Source organism: Euphorbia lathyris, chromosome 8, assembly GCF_963576675.1.
Source record: "Euphorbia lathyris chromosome 8, ddEupLath1.1, whole genome shotgun sequence".
NCBI classification, from domain to species: Eukaryota; Viridiplantae; Streptophyta; class Magnoliopsida; order Malpighiales; family Euphorbiaceae; genus Euphorbia; species Euphorbia lathyris.
Genome location: NC_088917.1, coordinates 85205760 through 85220859, shown reverse-complemented (window position 1 = coordinate 85220859; position 15100 = coordinate 85205760). Strand labels below are relative to the sequence as shown.

Sequence of the window (15100 nt, the reverse complement as noted above, 5' to 3'; positions counted from 1 at the left end):
ACTCTATTTTCAAAGATTCATTGTCTCTGTGTTTCAGTAAGAAATACTGCCCCAAGTTTAACTATGTTTCATAGATTCTTTACCTTTGTGTTGATCTCTTTATTTCAGTAAGAAGTTTAATAGTGTTTTCAGAGATTTCTTGTCTCCGTGTTTCAATAAGAAACACTACCAGTTATTAGTTATTTGGCTTACTTTCTTTATCCTATTCCTTAAGATATCTCTACTTGCTTACCAAGGACTGACTAGCAGAGTTGATTGTTGACTCTTTAATTCCTGTCTATTCAGAAAGCAGGAAAGTCTATGTTCCTGTCGATTGGATCCTATCCTCTTGGTACCCGCCTTTCAAGGAGTTGAAGCTAGAAAGGGACACTGAAATAGATAAACTATGTGTTTCAGTAATAAGTATACCCGTTATTAGCTATTGAAGCATACCAGTTATTAGCAATTGACTAAAATGGATAAACTGTGTTTCAGTAAGAAGTATATCAGTTATTAGCAATAAACAAACTGTGTGTTTCAATAAGAAGTATATCAGTTGTTAGCTATTGTCTGCAATAAACAAACTGACAGTTATTAGGTATTGCCTGAAATAGACAAACTGAGTCACACTGATATAATAATTCACAGACACCACACACACAAGTTGCACCTAATAAAAATCAAACATGTTCTCTCATTTATTGGTCTATATACATAAATAAAAATAAAAAATCCTATCTATTCTTTTGGTTGAGAAAAAAAGTGCATATTCGAGTTCAACAGTAGTTACATAGTGTCAAAAATCCACAACGTCCTTTTCCTTCACATTATATGGACAAAGCATTCAAGAAAAGTTTGATGTGTCATGTCTACACAATTGAAGTGTCGTAATGGTACAATTATACCCCCTAACATTTACACGTTGAACTAATTTTACACTCAACTACAATTATATTCTACATATTCTTGATCTCTTTATCTCTACTCCATTTATACGCCCTATTAGCACTCATTAGTATCGAACCTATGTGTATACACCTGAAAAAAAAATTAAAACTATATCTGGTGTGTACTGTGTTTTAATCTGGTTTAGCATTAGAAAGTGGGAAAAGCTCATATAATGCTGTCTCGGAATCTCCTGGCACGGGTGCTGGAGCTAACGGAGTTGAAGGAGATGAGACTTGGAAAGGAGAATGCACCATCTGCTCTTGCTCTTGTTGCAACATCTTCTGCTTCATTAACTTTTGCGGCATCTCAGGCTGATTGAGCTGTAGAGAATTTGGGAAAAGCTCATATAGAGCTATCTCAGAATCTCCTGGCACGCGGGATGGAGCTAACGGAGTTGAAGGAGATGAGACATGGAAAGGAGAATGCACCATCTCCTCTTGCTGTTGTTGCAACATCTTCTGCTTCGTTAACTTTTGCTGCATCTGGGGTGGATTGAGCTGTTGAGAATTTGGTAAAAGCTCATATAGAGCTATCTCGGAATCTCCTGGCACGGGGGATGGAGCTAACGGAGTTGAAGGAGATGAGAAGTGGAAAGGAGAATGCACCATCTCCTCTTGCTGTGGTTGCAACATCTTCTGCTTCATTAACTTTTTCTGCATCTCAGGCTGATTAAGCTGTTGAGAATTTGGGAAAAGCTCGTATAGAGCTATCTCAGAATCTCCTGGCACAGAGGATGGAGCTAACGGAGTTGAAGGAGATGAGGCGTGGAAAGGAGAATGCACCATCTGCTCTTGCTGCTGTTGCAACATCTTCTGCTTCATTAACTTTTGCTGCATCTCAGGCTGATTGAGCTGTTGAGTATTTGGGAAAAGCTCGTATGGAACTATCTCAGAATCTCCTGGCACGGGGGATGGAGCTAACGGAGTTGAAGGAGATGAGACGTGGAAAGGAGAATGCACCATCTCCTCTTGCTGTTTTTGCAACATCTTCTGCTTCATTAACTTTTTCTGCATCTCAGGCTGATTGAGCTGTTGAGTATTTGGGAAAAGCTCGTATGGAACTATCTCAGAATCTCCTGGCATGGGGGATGGAGCTAGCGGAGTTGAAGGAGATGAGACGTGGAAAGGAGAATGCACCATCTGCTCTTGCTGTTGTTGCAACATCTTCTGCTTCAATAACTTTTGCTGCATCTCAAGCGGATTGAGCTGTAGAATATTTGGGAAAAGCTCGTATGGAACTATCTCAGAATCTCCTGGCACGGGGGATGGAGCTAGCGGAGCTGAAGGAGATGAGACGTGGAAAGGAGAATGCACCATCTGCTCTTGCTGCTGTTGCAACATCTTCTGCTTCATTAACTTTTGCTGCATCTCAGGCGGATTGAGCTGTAGAGAATTTGGGAAAAGCTCGTATGGAACTATCTCAAAATCTCCTGGCACGGGGGATGGAGCTAACGGAGTTGAAGGAGATGAGGCGTGGAAAGGAGAATGCACCATCTGCTCTTGCTGCTGTTGCAACATCTTCTGCTTCATTAACTTTTGCTGCATCTCAGGCGGATTGAGCTGTAGAGAATTTGGGAAAAGCTCGTATGGAACTATCTCAAAATCTCCTGGCACGGGGGATGGAGCTAACGGAGTTGAAGGAGATGAGGCGTGGAAAGGAGAATGCACCATCTTCTCTTGCTGCTGTTGCAACATCTTCTGCTTCATTAACTTTTGCTGCATCTCAGGCTGATTGAGCTGTTGAGTATTTGGGAAAAGCTCGTATGGAACTATCTCAGAATCTCCTGGCACGGGGGATGGAGCTAACGGAGTTGAAGGAGATGAGAAAATGAAAGGAGAGTTTGCAGTTCGAGAAGAGTGTTCAGACGAAGGAGATGAGAAAATGAAAGGAGAGTTTGCAGTTCGAGAAGAGTGTTCAGATGAAGGAGATGAGAAAATGAAAGGAGAGTTTGCAGTTCCAGACTGCAATGGAGTTTCGTCTTTGCTGAAAAACGTTAGTAGATTTTGTTGATCAATATTTGGAGAAGAGTGTTCAGCCAAATGTGGAGAGGCAGCCTGAAGCGATTGAGATGATTGAGGTGAACATATAGGAAAGGATGCTCCTGATTTCATCTGTTGATGGGTGTTAAGAGCGTGCTGACCTCTTGAGATATGTTGCTGAAAGACATCTGGCTCATCGACATCATCCCTCTGATCCACCTGTGGCATTTGATGTGCCTGCATCTGTGCAGGTAACTGCTGCTTTGCTTGCCGGTTGAACTGCTGTTGTTGCAACATCGGAAGGGAATTCATCATATTTGTAGCATTTGGTTCTTGGGCCATTAGCTGCTGCATCATTATTACTTTCTGTTGATGAATGGCCTCTTGATGAAAATACTTGTGGTTTGAAAGTTGTTGATACAGATATTGCAGAAAATTACGAACTTGTTTCAGATGTTGTAGAGCAACCTGTGACCTTCCTGCCATTTGTCTTTGACGACTGTTTATATTGGAATGCACCCCCTGTCCCATTGAATTCACTTCTGAGCTCTGTAGAGCTTCAGAAATATTCTGCATAGTAGGATTCCGTGCAACAAAATCAAGGATAAAAGTTCGCGATAGACCAGAAACAGGAGGCAGTGCAGATGTCAAACTGGCAAAACTTTGAACCCCTGAGGAACCCATATTACTCCGGATATTCTGTGATAAAATTTGCTCATGTGCTTGAGACTGATTAGCTGACATTGGCATAGGACGACGCTGCCCTTGATTGTGAACTTGAGGCTGCATATTATGAGATTCTGTTCACGATAGACAAAAACAGAAACTATGTAAGAAAATTATAATAGACAGACAATGAATTCAAAAATCAGAAACTATAGATCCCACTAGAGGAAAAGAACTAAGTATCTCTGTCTTCGACTTATATTGTACCTTTCTGCTCAAGATTTAATCTTTCAAATTTCATCAGCAAGAGATAGCAAGATAGGAGATATGTAGTGACTTTAGATTCTCCAGTAACATAAAAGTTACAGACAACAATTGTTTTAATGTTTTGCGGTGGATTGTGACCATCAACCTGAATTCAAAACGCTGTACCAACAATACATAAATTTATCTCCCTAACAGAGAGTATACTGATGCAGGGAAAAGAAGGAAAGAATGAAGAAGTTAAAAGTTTGAATATCATTTCCTATAATTCTTATCCAGGAATTACCTCCAGTATCAGGGAGCCAATTGTTGTTGCCAGAATCGGGAAATGTATTTTCAGGCGTAACGTCCAAGATAACCCTCATCAACAATACTTTCTCCAGATAATCAGACTGAAAGCAGATGAAAAAAGTAAAAATAAAAAGTTAGACATAACAGTAATGTATTTCTAAATCTGCACAGCTTTTTCCTGCATTTCTCTCCTAAAGTCATATAGAACTTTCTTCTCTTGTTTTAGTTTTTTATTTGTGAACTTACTCGCAGTTCATGGAACATCTCCTATCCCTCTGAGTATCAGAGAATAACAAAAATACTAGAACATACCCGGCTCATGGCAGCAATACAAATCTTTTCCTCAAATAGCATAGCAATTTTATTCAGCTCTTCTTGACCCTCTTGGACAAAAAATGGAAAAATTCTGCGCAGACTCCGCATTCTATGCGTGCAAAACGATTAACAATTAGGTTACAAGCATAGAAAATTAGTAGCCTGCAACTGTAGAAATCCTCAATTGATAACATGCCAATAGCATAGGAATGGATTTACCGTGTCACATTCTGGTATGACTAACATATCAGAATGTGACTCTGTAAATGAAATCACCTTTAACACTAACATACAACATTGAAGACTTGATAATCATTAGAAATTTATAATGCAGCAATCTCATACAAATTGAAGCAAAACCCATAAGCTACTTTTCATCAAGCCAAACCTCTACTCATCCTCATGTTAGGCAAAAATGGTACCAAGCAAACATAAATTATAATTAGAAATTGAAAAACTCAAATCCGTTTTGAATTGCAAATGTAATTTTCACGTATGTTTTGTTTCTTTCTCTTCTATTTTTCTCTGCTTCTTTCTCGTTCAGTAACTTAGCGACTTTGTCTCTTCCTCTTCTAATTCAAAAGTGTATCTTCCTTTTTAATTTTGCTTATTTTGGACCCTAAGATGTGTCTAATCCAAGGGTTAATGTTAAACCTACATTAAGTACTTTAGGAAGGCCTAAAACCGTACATGTGTCATAGAGGCGCGCCTGGCGAGGGCCAGGGTGACTGTGCCTGTAATTGAGGTGCTAAGCAAGGAACCTTGTGCCGCGTGTCATTAACTATGGTAATTTATGAACTTTGTAGTTTTCCTTTTCTCTATAAGTTACAAAATTTCTGCATGACTATATTATACATCATTGGAAACTAATGCTTAAGAAACTTAATTAAACATTCCAACAACAGAAACTTAAACTCATTTCTAATACAAACAAACTACATAACCATTTCCAAAATCTGACATTCAGGTAAATTAGAAAAATAAATTAGTAAAAAACAAGAATTGACAGTTTATTTATGTTAAAAGAAATGAAATACTAACAAGTAAATGATAAGTTTTGGGCGTAAATGAGGTGGCAAATGAGTTCTCCAATCATCTCCAGTCTCCGCAGAAGGATCGACACTTTGGGCAGCAGTAGTTCTCCAATTATTGGTATCCATCAGAATCCCACAAAGTAAGACTTAAAGCTGCTAAAGAGAAATTGTAATAACTCAAAACAACTGTACTGAATCAATGCAAGGCACATCTGAAATTATCTTTACCAAAGCATAGAAAAAATTGATTTAATGTAGAAGAAAAGACAATAAGCAAAATTCATGACAATGATCTAATGAAATAAGGCAATCTTGATTTTGATGAAATCGAATGCCATAATGGAAGATTTCTGAGTTTTCTATCCAGTTATCTTCCCCTCAATCAATGCAAGGCACATCTCAAATTGATCTAATGTAGATGAAAGACAATAAGAAAAATTCTATACGACTTTAAACTTCAACATTGCACTAAATTATAATGACAGTGATGTAATGAAGTAAGGCGTCGATCTTGATTTTTGAAATCTATTGCGATAATGAATTGATTTTGATGAAATTCATATTCAACAGTTTCTACTCTTCCCCTCAATTAAGGCGTCGATCTTCTTCTTTGCCTCAATTTTGCTTCCCGCGTTCTCTTCTTCCCCTTTTCACTCTCCTCTCTCTTTCGGAAAGATATTTCCTTACCCAATCCATGGATATGCACATGTTCGAAGAAAAATTTCTTTTCGTTTTTTCTTTTTAAGAAAACCAGCAAAATAATAGAAAAAATATATCCAAAATCCAAGAAATCAACCATTAGATTCATGAACATGCGTACCTGAATCTATCTGATACCGCGATTGGATAAACTGCCTCGTTTTCTTTCAGCTTGACAAACTGAAATCAAAAGCAAAGGGAATCGTAGTTTATTTAAGCATTCATATTCAAAACAATCCCAGGCAATTTGCAGATGATTTCATATCCTTCTTTTTTTTTTGGAGGGAATTTTATATCAGTTTTAAACAAAAATAAAAATATAATTGTTTCAAACAAAACAAAGGCAAAAAGCATTATTAGGCCCTTATCTTTCAGTTTTTGGTTCATTAAACCCTTGATCTTTTATTTGGATAAATTACATCCTGATCATTTATTTTTTTGTCTCATTAAGCCCCTGATGACCAAATTAGTAAGTTTTGAACATCTAATTCAGTTAAAAATACGTTATTAACTTTGTCTGTATTTGAAATTATTAAAAAAAATGTTTTTTACAGTTTGAATTAACGGTTTTACAGTTTTCCAATAGCCACATTACACATCCAAAACTGCTTTCAAACAGTGAAAAAATAAAAATTTTGAATGCAGGTGTAATGAATAACATTCTGTTAACCAAATTTTATGTTCAAAATATTTTTTAGGTCATCAAGGGCTTAAAAGGAAAAAAAATAAATGATCAAGGGCTCAATGCATCTAAATACAAGATTAAGGGCTTAATGAACCAAAAAAATAAAAGATCATGGGTCTAATAATACTTTTTACCCAAAAAAGTTTAAACACCAATGAAATTTTAAGGGTAAATTACAAATAAAAGCGATATTTACAAAACTGGCTTAATAGGAAGGCCAGTTTGTATTTTTGGGGTTAATGTGCAAAAATATCCCTAACGTTTTGGGTTAAAAGTAATTTTACCCTAATGTTTAAAATTGTACAATTTTACCTCCTAACGTTGTAAGCCAAGAACAATTTTACTCATAACGTTGATAAATGGGGTCAATTTCAGACACTATTATCAATCACAAATATTTTTTGTTCCGTATTCTGCACCAATTGCGTAATAATTCATTCTAAAAAAATGATTTCATGTTTTTTATAATTTAATAATAGGATTGGAGATTAATAATTATAAATTCGGTAAATTTTTTGAATTTTTTTGTCTAATTCGTAAAAAAGACAGTATATTTTTTTTTCACATCCCAGCATATGGTTATGATTTGCTACTAATAAAATAATTCACGTGTGAAGTGTAGATGACAAAATTCATGATCAAGAATACAATTTGATTAGTATTTCTCAAATTGACCCAATTCATCAACATTATTTGTAAAATTGTTTTTTGGCTTCCAACGTTAGGGATATAATTACTCCTGACCCAAAACATTAAGGGTATTTTTATACCTTAACCCTATATTTTTACAAGTTAGGAGTTATGTTCAAGGCATCTTTTAAAACGACTAAAGGTCTGAGTATTTGATTCTAATATTAGAGAAGAAAAAAGTTCACTGTTTGAACAAGTAAAAACTTCTTTTTTTTTTAATATGTTTTAATTAATTTTGTGAATTATGTAGTAATATTCTAAGACATGTACAACACATCTACCACATTTAACTTACTTTTTTACAACTCAGTGATTAATTGATTATATTTTACGCAAATTTAAAAAGTTAACTGAACATTTTATACAAATTTAAAGGATTATCAAGATATTTTGAAAGTTCAAGCAGCGAATCAAGTTTTTTTGAACATTCGGGAGGGAATGATGTATTAAGCTAACAATATAATAATGATATCTAAAATTGGTTGGTTTTGTTAATGTTACTCTCTTAATTAAATGTAAAAAATATTTAAAAATTTTTGTTCTCCTGAAGTTAATATTGTCTCTTCTCCTGAAGTTAACACCGCCGCCACAGCAAACCCATTCTAGGGTTCCTTATAGTGCTGCCGCCATACCTCGCTGCCTCCCCCACAACCCTCATTCTCGCTTCCCCTTCTCAGATAAAACCTAGTTGTTCTGCAACCATCCCCTACCCAAACGCAATTCGGAAAACCCTCTCTCAGAAATTCACCGGACACGCAGCAGAGTCCCTTCAATCAAACCGGCTTCGATCAACATGGATAAAGGTAAAAGCATAATAGAGGATTATGCTAAGCTTTGTATCAACGACGACAGTATCATTGGAATTACTCTTGGTGAGGAAGATTTCCATCCGGCAACTGCACAACCTTCTCTGTTTATTATCGGGAAGTTTCAGACTAATAAGGTAATACACTTTGACAGTATGTGTAACACCCTTGCATCTATTTGGAAACCTGTTAAAGGGGTGACATCTATAGAATCAGGCGTTGAGGGTCGATTCCTGTTTCAATTTTACCATGAATTAGATGTTCTTAGAGTTCTAAATGATGGTTCATGGACCTTCAATCAAAATGTGCTAATTGTGAAAAGATTGGGATTTCAAGAACAGGCGGCTACTTGCGAGCTCCATCAATTGATCTGATCTTCCAGTGGGCTTCCAAACTGAATCAGTGTGCAAGATACTAGGTGATTTCATCGGCACCTTCATATGTTCTGATCCTAAAAACTTCACAGGGATGAGAAGGAATTACCTGAGGCTCAAGGTGAGTATAGATATTCGTCTCCCATTAATCAGAGGTAAGAAGATCAGACGCAGCGACAGAGATTGGCTATGGATTAACTTCAAATAGGAACGACTTCCCAGCTTTTGTTTCTATTATGGTATCATTGGACATGCTGACAAGTTATGTATCTCTCTATTCGACAACCCCAACAATCCCACGGAAAGGCAATATGGAAGCTTTCTGCGAGCCTCAATACGTCGTCCAGGACAGAATATCGGTTACAATGGTTACGCAATCATGAGGAAGACACGACAAGAAACCATCAAGACCAGCCGGAATCATTCTCTAATCCATATCAGCCGAGCTCACACCCAAAACATCAGCCTGAGAGCAGAGTGGTTAAGAAAACAAGACAGCAAAGTCAAGTAGGTAGCAGCGGTTCATTCAGAGATCAGGATGGAAAGGGAAGAGGGAAGAATGACAATTCTGGATTCACCATCGACCCAAAACGACCTAGGCTTGAGGAGAGTACCAATATGTTCAGCGATATGACCAACCAGTCTTTAAACGGATCTGAAGCGGGCTCTGGGATCCAGACCCGCGGGCTACAATGAGTCTCCTAAGCTGGAATTGCGGGCAACCAGCGGACATTTAGTGTGTTAAAGGACCTCATCTAGGTCCACAGGCCCCTGATCATATTTCTGATGGAAGTAATGATCAACAAGAATAAAGTCACTGAAGTTAACAAACGTCTTGGTTTATCTGCATGCTTTGTAGTAGAAGGGCAAGGTCATGGGGGAGGACTAGACCTGTTTTGGAAACCCCCCTATCATCATCAATATTATTTCATCCTCTTATCAGTTTATCAATGGTCTAGTTTCTATGCCCGAGCTTCCAGCATGGCAACTTACTGGATTTTATGGGTGTCCGGAAAGGCATCGAAGAAGGGAGTCCTGGGATTATCTCCGGTCACTTTCAATAGGTATTAATTCTACTTGGTGTTGCATCGGGGACTTCAATGACCTCTTGAACCATGATGAGAAAAGAGGCGGGCGGTCGCACCCAAATTGGTTGATCAACGGGTTCAGAGAAAGTGGCCTCCGACTGTAATCTGTCTTTGTTAGCTATGCAGGGTTTTTCCTTCACATGGGAGGTCAGTAGAGGTTCGAGCAGGTGGATTCAGGAAAGGCTTGATCACGCCTTAGTTAACAACCTCTGGAGGTCATCTTTCAACAGTTCAATTCTGCGAAACATTATCACAGCAACATCTGATCAGACAGCATTGCTACTGGAACTCAAGATCTGGCAACAAGCACCATGCATTAAGAGATTTCACTTTTAAAACTCATGGCTCCGGGAATCTGAATGCTCAGCGGTAATACAGAATGCATGGAATCAGCCATTCGCTCCAATGGTGAGTGAAAAATTACAAAACTATACTAGTGCAGTCCAGCAATGGAGTTCCCAACTGGATAGTAATTTCAAAAGATCCATCACAGAAGCAAGAAGACATATGAAATTTTATAGGAACATCACCGATATATTTGGTTCGAACCAATTCTAGAAAGCCTCTGAACACTATGTCAAACTTCTTTAGCAACATGCGGCATTCTGGCGCCAGCGCGCTAAACTCTTTTGGTTACAAGACGGGGACAGCAACACCAAGTACTTTCACGAACACGCTTTAGCAAGAAAAAATTCAACAGTTTCAGGGAACTCAAGAATACACAAGGAAACTGGTGCGATTGGGATTCAGGCCTTGACGAGATCCTAGTGAACTACTTCTCTGATATTTTTACTAGCCAAGGTAATGATGATAGTGATATCATGTCAACTGTCAGAGGCAGATTCCAACTAGATCAAAATGAGTTCCTCATACAACCCTTTACAGAAGACGATGTCAAAGCCGCTTGTTTCTCTATGCATCCGGATAAGAGTCTGGGACCTGACGGACTAAAGCCGACCTTCTATTAGCGGTTTTGGGCTATCATTGGGTCTGACATCAGCGCTTCTTGCCTCAGCATCCTTGAATCAGGTTCGTTACCCCCACGGTTGAATGAAACAATAATAGTGTTGATTCCGAAGAAAGCAAATGTTGAATTGGTAATCGATCTCCGTCCTATTGCACTCTGCAACATTCTGTTCAAAATAATATCAAAAATGCTAGCAAACAGACTCAAGCAGGCACTTTCGTCTGTTATCTCAAATTGTCAGAGTGCATTCTTACCCGATCGGCTTATTACTAACAATATTATTGTGGCATATGAGGCGATACATAAGCTCCGAGGCATGAGACAAGGTTCACATGGAGTTGGGGCACTAAAATTAGATATGAGTAAAGCCTACGACCTAGTGGAATGGGGCTTTCTCAAGAATATGTTAATTGTTCTCAACTTACATCCGACATGGGTAAAATGGATATTGATGTGCGTAACAACAGTCTCTTATGATATCTCACATGATGGTAAGGAACTAGGTCCTATCATCCCATCCAGGGGGCTCAAACAAGGCGACCCTCTATCACCATTCCTTTTCCTGATTTGTGCTGAAGGATTGTCTTCAGTAATCTCCACACAGGAATGGTCGGTTCATATCCATGAGATAAGTTTAGCCAGTAATGCACCTACTATTTCTCATCTCTTCTTCACCGATGACTCTCTACTCTTCTTCCGAGCTACCCTACAAGAGGCAAGGGTGATCCAAAACTGTTTAGACAGCTATGAAAAAGCCTCGGGACAGCGCATCAATGTTCAGAAATCAGCAATCCTATTTAGTAAGAATACCCTTGATGACAACAAATCGGAAATATGTCAGACCCTCCAAATCGGGGAAGTTGAGGATCTTGGAAGCTACCTCGGAGCCCCATTTTCCATAGGAAGGAGCAAGATGCGCACATTCAACTTTATCAAAGACCGCATTTGGTCTCGGATAAATAACTGGAAGGAAAGGTTCCTCTCTCGGGCCGGCAAAGAAGTTCTGATAAAAGCCATTCTTCAAGAAATTCCTACATTTGTCATGGGTATCTTTGAGATACCAATTTCTCTATGTGATGAATTGCATAAATCACTCAACAGATTTTGGTGGTCAACATCAATATCCGGTTCTGATTCATGTATTCACTAGAGGAGATGGGAGGATTTATGCCTACCAAAATCTAAAGGTGGACTTGGCTTCAGGAATCTCCGTCTCTTCAACCTAGCACTTCTGGCTAAACAGAGTTGGAGAATTCTAACAAATCTAGAGTCACTAGCGTCACAAGTAGTAAAGGCTCGTTACTTCCCCAACGGTCAGTTCCTTCAAGATACCGCTGGGCATAACCCCTATTTCACCTGGCGCAGCATTTTGGCGGGCAGAGAAGTATTAAAGAAAGGTTTAATTAGGAAGATCGGAAACGGCTGTTCAACACACATTTGGAGTTGCTCGTGGTTGCCAGACATCTCATCCCCAACTCCAAGCAGCCCCCCCCCCTCCAAATATGTACTAACAACTTGGTTTGCAACCTTCTTGATACTGACGGTCGCTAGATAAAGGAGCTGATCTATCCAATCTTCAACGCCGTGATCGGGCTCTTATCTACTATATTCCTCGACATAATATGACAACTGAGGATTCGTACTACTGGTCTTCGGAGAGATCGGGCTCCTACTCTGTAAAAAGCGGCTACCACCAAGCTTCAAATTCCTTTGCGGTGGCTCAGACTGACCCTCAATGGTTACACATATGGAATCTTCCTGTTGCACCGAAGATTAAAAACTTCCTATGGAGGATAGCAACCCAGTGTTTACCAACTTTATCAAATTTAGTCAGCAGACACAGCTCTCTTCCTAACATTTGTCCTATTTGTCAGGTATATAATGAAGACATACTTCATGCTCTTATTCAATGCACGAGAGCCTTGCAGGTATGGAAGCTCTTCTTCAGGGATGACAGAATGCAGAATATCAGTAACTTCGAGCAGTGGTTTCAGACGGCGGCCACGGCTGAAAACAAAGACTTAACAAGTGAAATTTCTTATATCCTTTTGGGTATATGGAGACACAGAAATGGCAAGGTATGGGACAATTCTCTCGCTCATCCCCGATCTATCTTGATTAACGCCCTGTCTGAAGTAATTGCATTAAGAGAAGCCAGGAAACAGAAATTCGGGACGCATCCTTCCCCAAACCCGCAAAATTCGAAGTGGACAAGCCCCTCGGAGGGAACCCTTTTCTGCAACGTTGATGCCGAAAATTTCCCATCTGCCGAGTACAGCTCTTTTGGGTTCCTGTTCCGGGATTCCTCGGGTCGGTGTATCTCAGCCAAAATGGGTGCAATTCCTGGTATTCATAATCCAGAAATGGCGGAAGTTCTGGCTATAAAGGAATCACTAAGCTGGATCAAAGCACACAAGCCCAAAACAAAGATTCAAATCCAATCAAACTGTTTAACTGCAGTTATTGCCATCCGGAACGGTCTATCAGGACCATCTTATTTAGTAGATATTATTTTAGATTGCATTCTTTTATTAAGAGATGTTGAGCTATGCTCACTCTCGTTCATAAATCGTTTAGTGAATTCGGCAGCTGATGTTATTGCAAAGGCGATCAGTTCCGTGTCTTTTCGGGTGAGTGGGATTGTCCACCACCTTTCCTAACCAACATTCTTTTATTTGATTTACAGTAATAAATTTTAATTTTTTGATTCAAAAAAAAGCTAACAATATAATTGTTTCGAACAAAAAAAATTATGTTATATAGTTAAATTACAAATAACAATGATTTTTAGGGTAACTCAAAATTTTTTAGGGTAAATTATAAATAACACTCGTATAGTTAAAAAAACATAAGGTGTAAAAATACCCCTAATGTTTACAGTCAGGAGTAATTTTATCTCTAACGTCTAAAATGATGCAATTTTATCCCTAACATTGGCAGCTAATAGCAATTTTACCCCTAACATTGACAAGTTGGGTCAATTTGAGAAATTATTCATCAAATTGTCTTCTCGGTCATGAATCTTGTCATCTCCGCTTCACATGTGTGTCATTTTATCAATCATTAATAACAGATCACAAACATATGATTAGACGTGAATTATTATTTAAAAAATAAAAAATATACTGTTTTTTTGTACGGGTTAGATAAAAAAATTCAAATATTTCGCCAAATTTATAAATATTGATCTCCAATTCTATTATTAAATCACAGAAAACATGAAATATTTTTTCAGAACCAACTGATATACTATTGGTGCAGAATAACGAATAAAATATATGTGTTTTATAATAATGTCTGCAATTGATCCAACTTGTGAACTTTAGGGCTTGATTGGATGAATGGTAGGGAATGGTAAATAAATGATATTATTAAATACCGCCCCTAATTTACTTTTCACCGTCCCTCTTTTACCCTTTCGCCCTTCTCATTTTTTTCCTACTAAAACTCAAAATCATTTCTCTCTCTCTCTCTCCCAAGCCAAAAAAAAACCCGACTTTGACGAAAATAGACCCGAGCATTCCCGAAGACCATGATTTCAAACACGAGGCATTATTACGATCCAAATTTAATTTAAATTTACGGTTTTGAATTTTTTTTTTTAAATATGGCCTGAACGGGTGGTGCATACTGCCTGTTCCGTAGGCAGAACGGATGAACCATCCGTTCAGCCTACGGAACGAGCAGCATGCGCCGCCCGTTCCACCTGCGAAATGGGAAGGATGCGCTGCTCGTTCCTCCTACGGAACATGCAGCGCGCGGTGCCCATTCTAGCCGTAGGACGGACAGTGTGAGCTGCCCGTTCCTACCTATGGTGGAATGACCAGGCTGCCCGTTTAGGCTAAAAAAATGCCCGATTTTTAATTTTTAACGGGCAGGCTGCCTGCTTAGCCTAAAAAAGGGCTGAACAATCACCGAATTTTAATTTTTAATGGACAGGTTACCCGAACAAGCCCCGGATTTTAATTTTTGCACGTATTGTTAATACATATTATGCATTGTTTGTATATTCAGGTACTGTTAGAAGATTGGCAACCTGACAGCATTGATTATAGTTCCCGTTTCGTAACGGACACCGTTTTCCCTTCGTGTGAAGATGTTGTTGATTGGGCAAAACAGATAGCTATTCAAAATGGGTTTGAGATTATAATATCTTCACATAAACATGGGGGAAAGCGGAATTTGTTGAGATGTTCATGGGGTGAATGCTATAGAGGGAGAACGGATGACGCAGGGTTAATAAGAAAAAGTAAAACTAAAGCGTGCAGATGTAAATTTCAGATTAAAGCCTATCAACATTCAAACCTTTCTAGTT

The 15100-nt window shown here is 38.5% G+C and overlaps 1 long non-coding RNA gene across 1 annotated transcript; it reads right to left on the bottom strand.

The window, feature by feature from the left end:
* Nucleotides 1-3576: 3576 nt before the first annotated feature.
* Nucleotides 3577-4189, bottom strand: LOC136202001 (uncharacterized). Its single transcript, XR_010674250.1, has 3 exons — nucleotides 4123-4189; nucleotides 3840-3998; nucleotides 3577-3706 (listed from the first exon to the last, which is right to left on the bottom strand). It is a non-coding gene; the product is annotated as an uncharacterized lncRNA (long non-coding RNA).
* Nucleotides 4190-15100: the final 10911 nt, after the last annotated feature.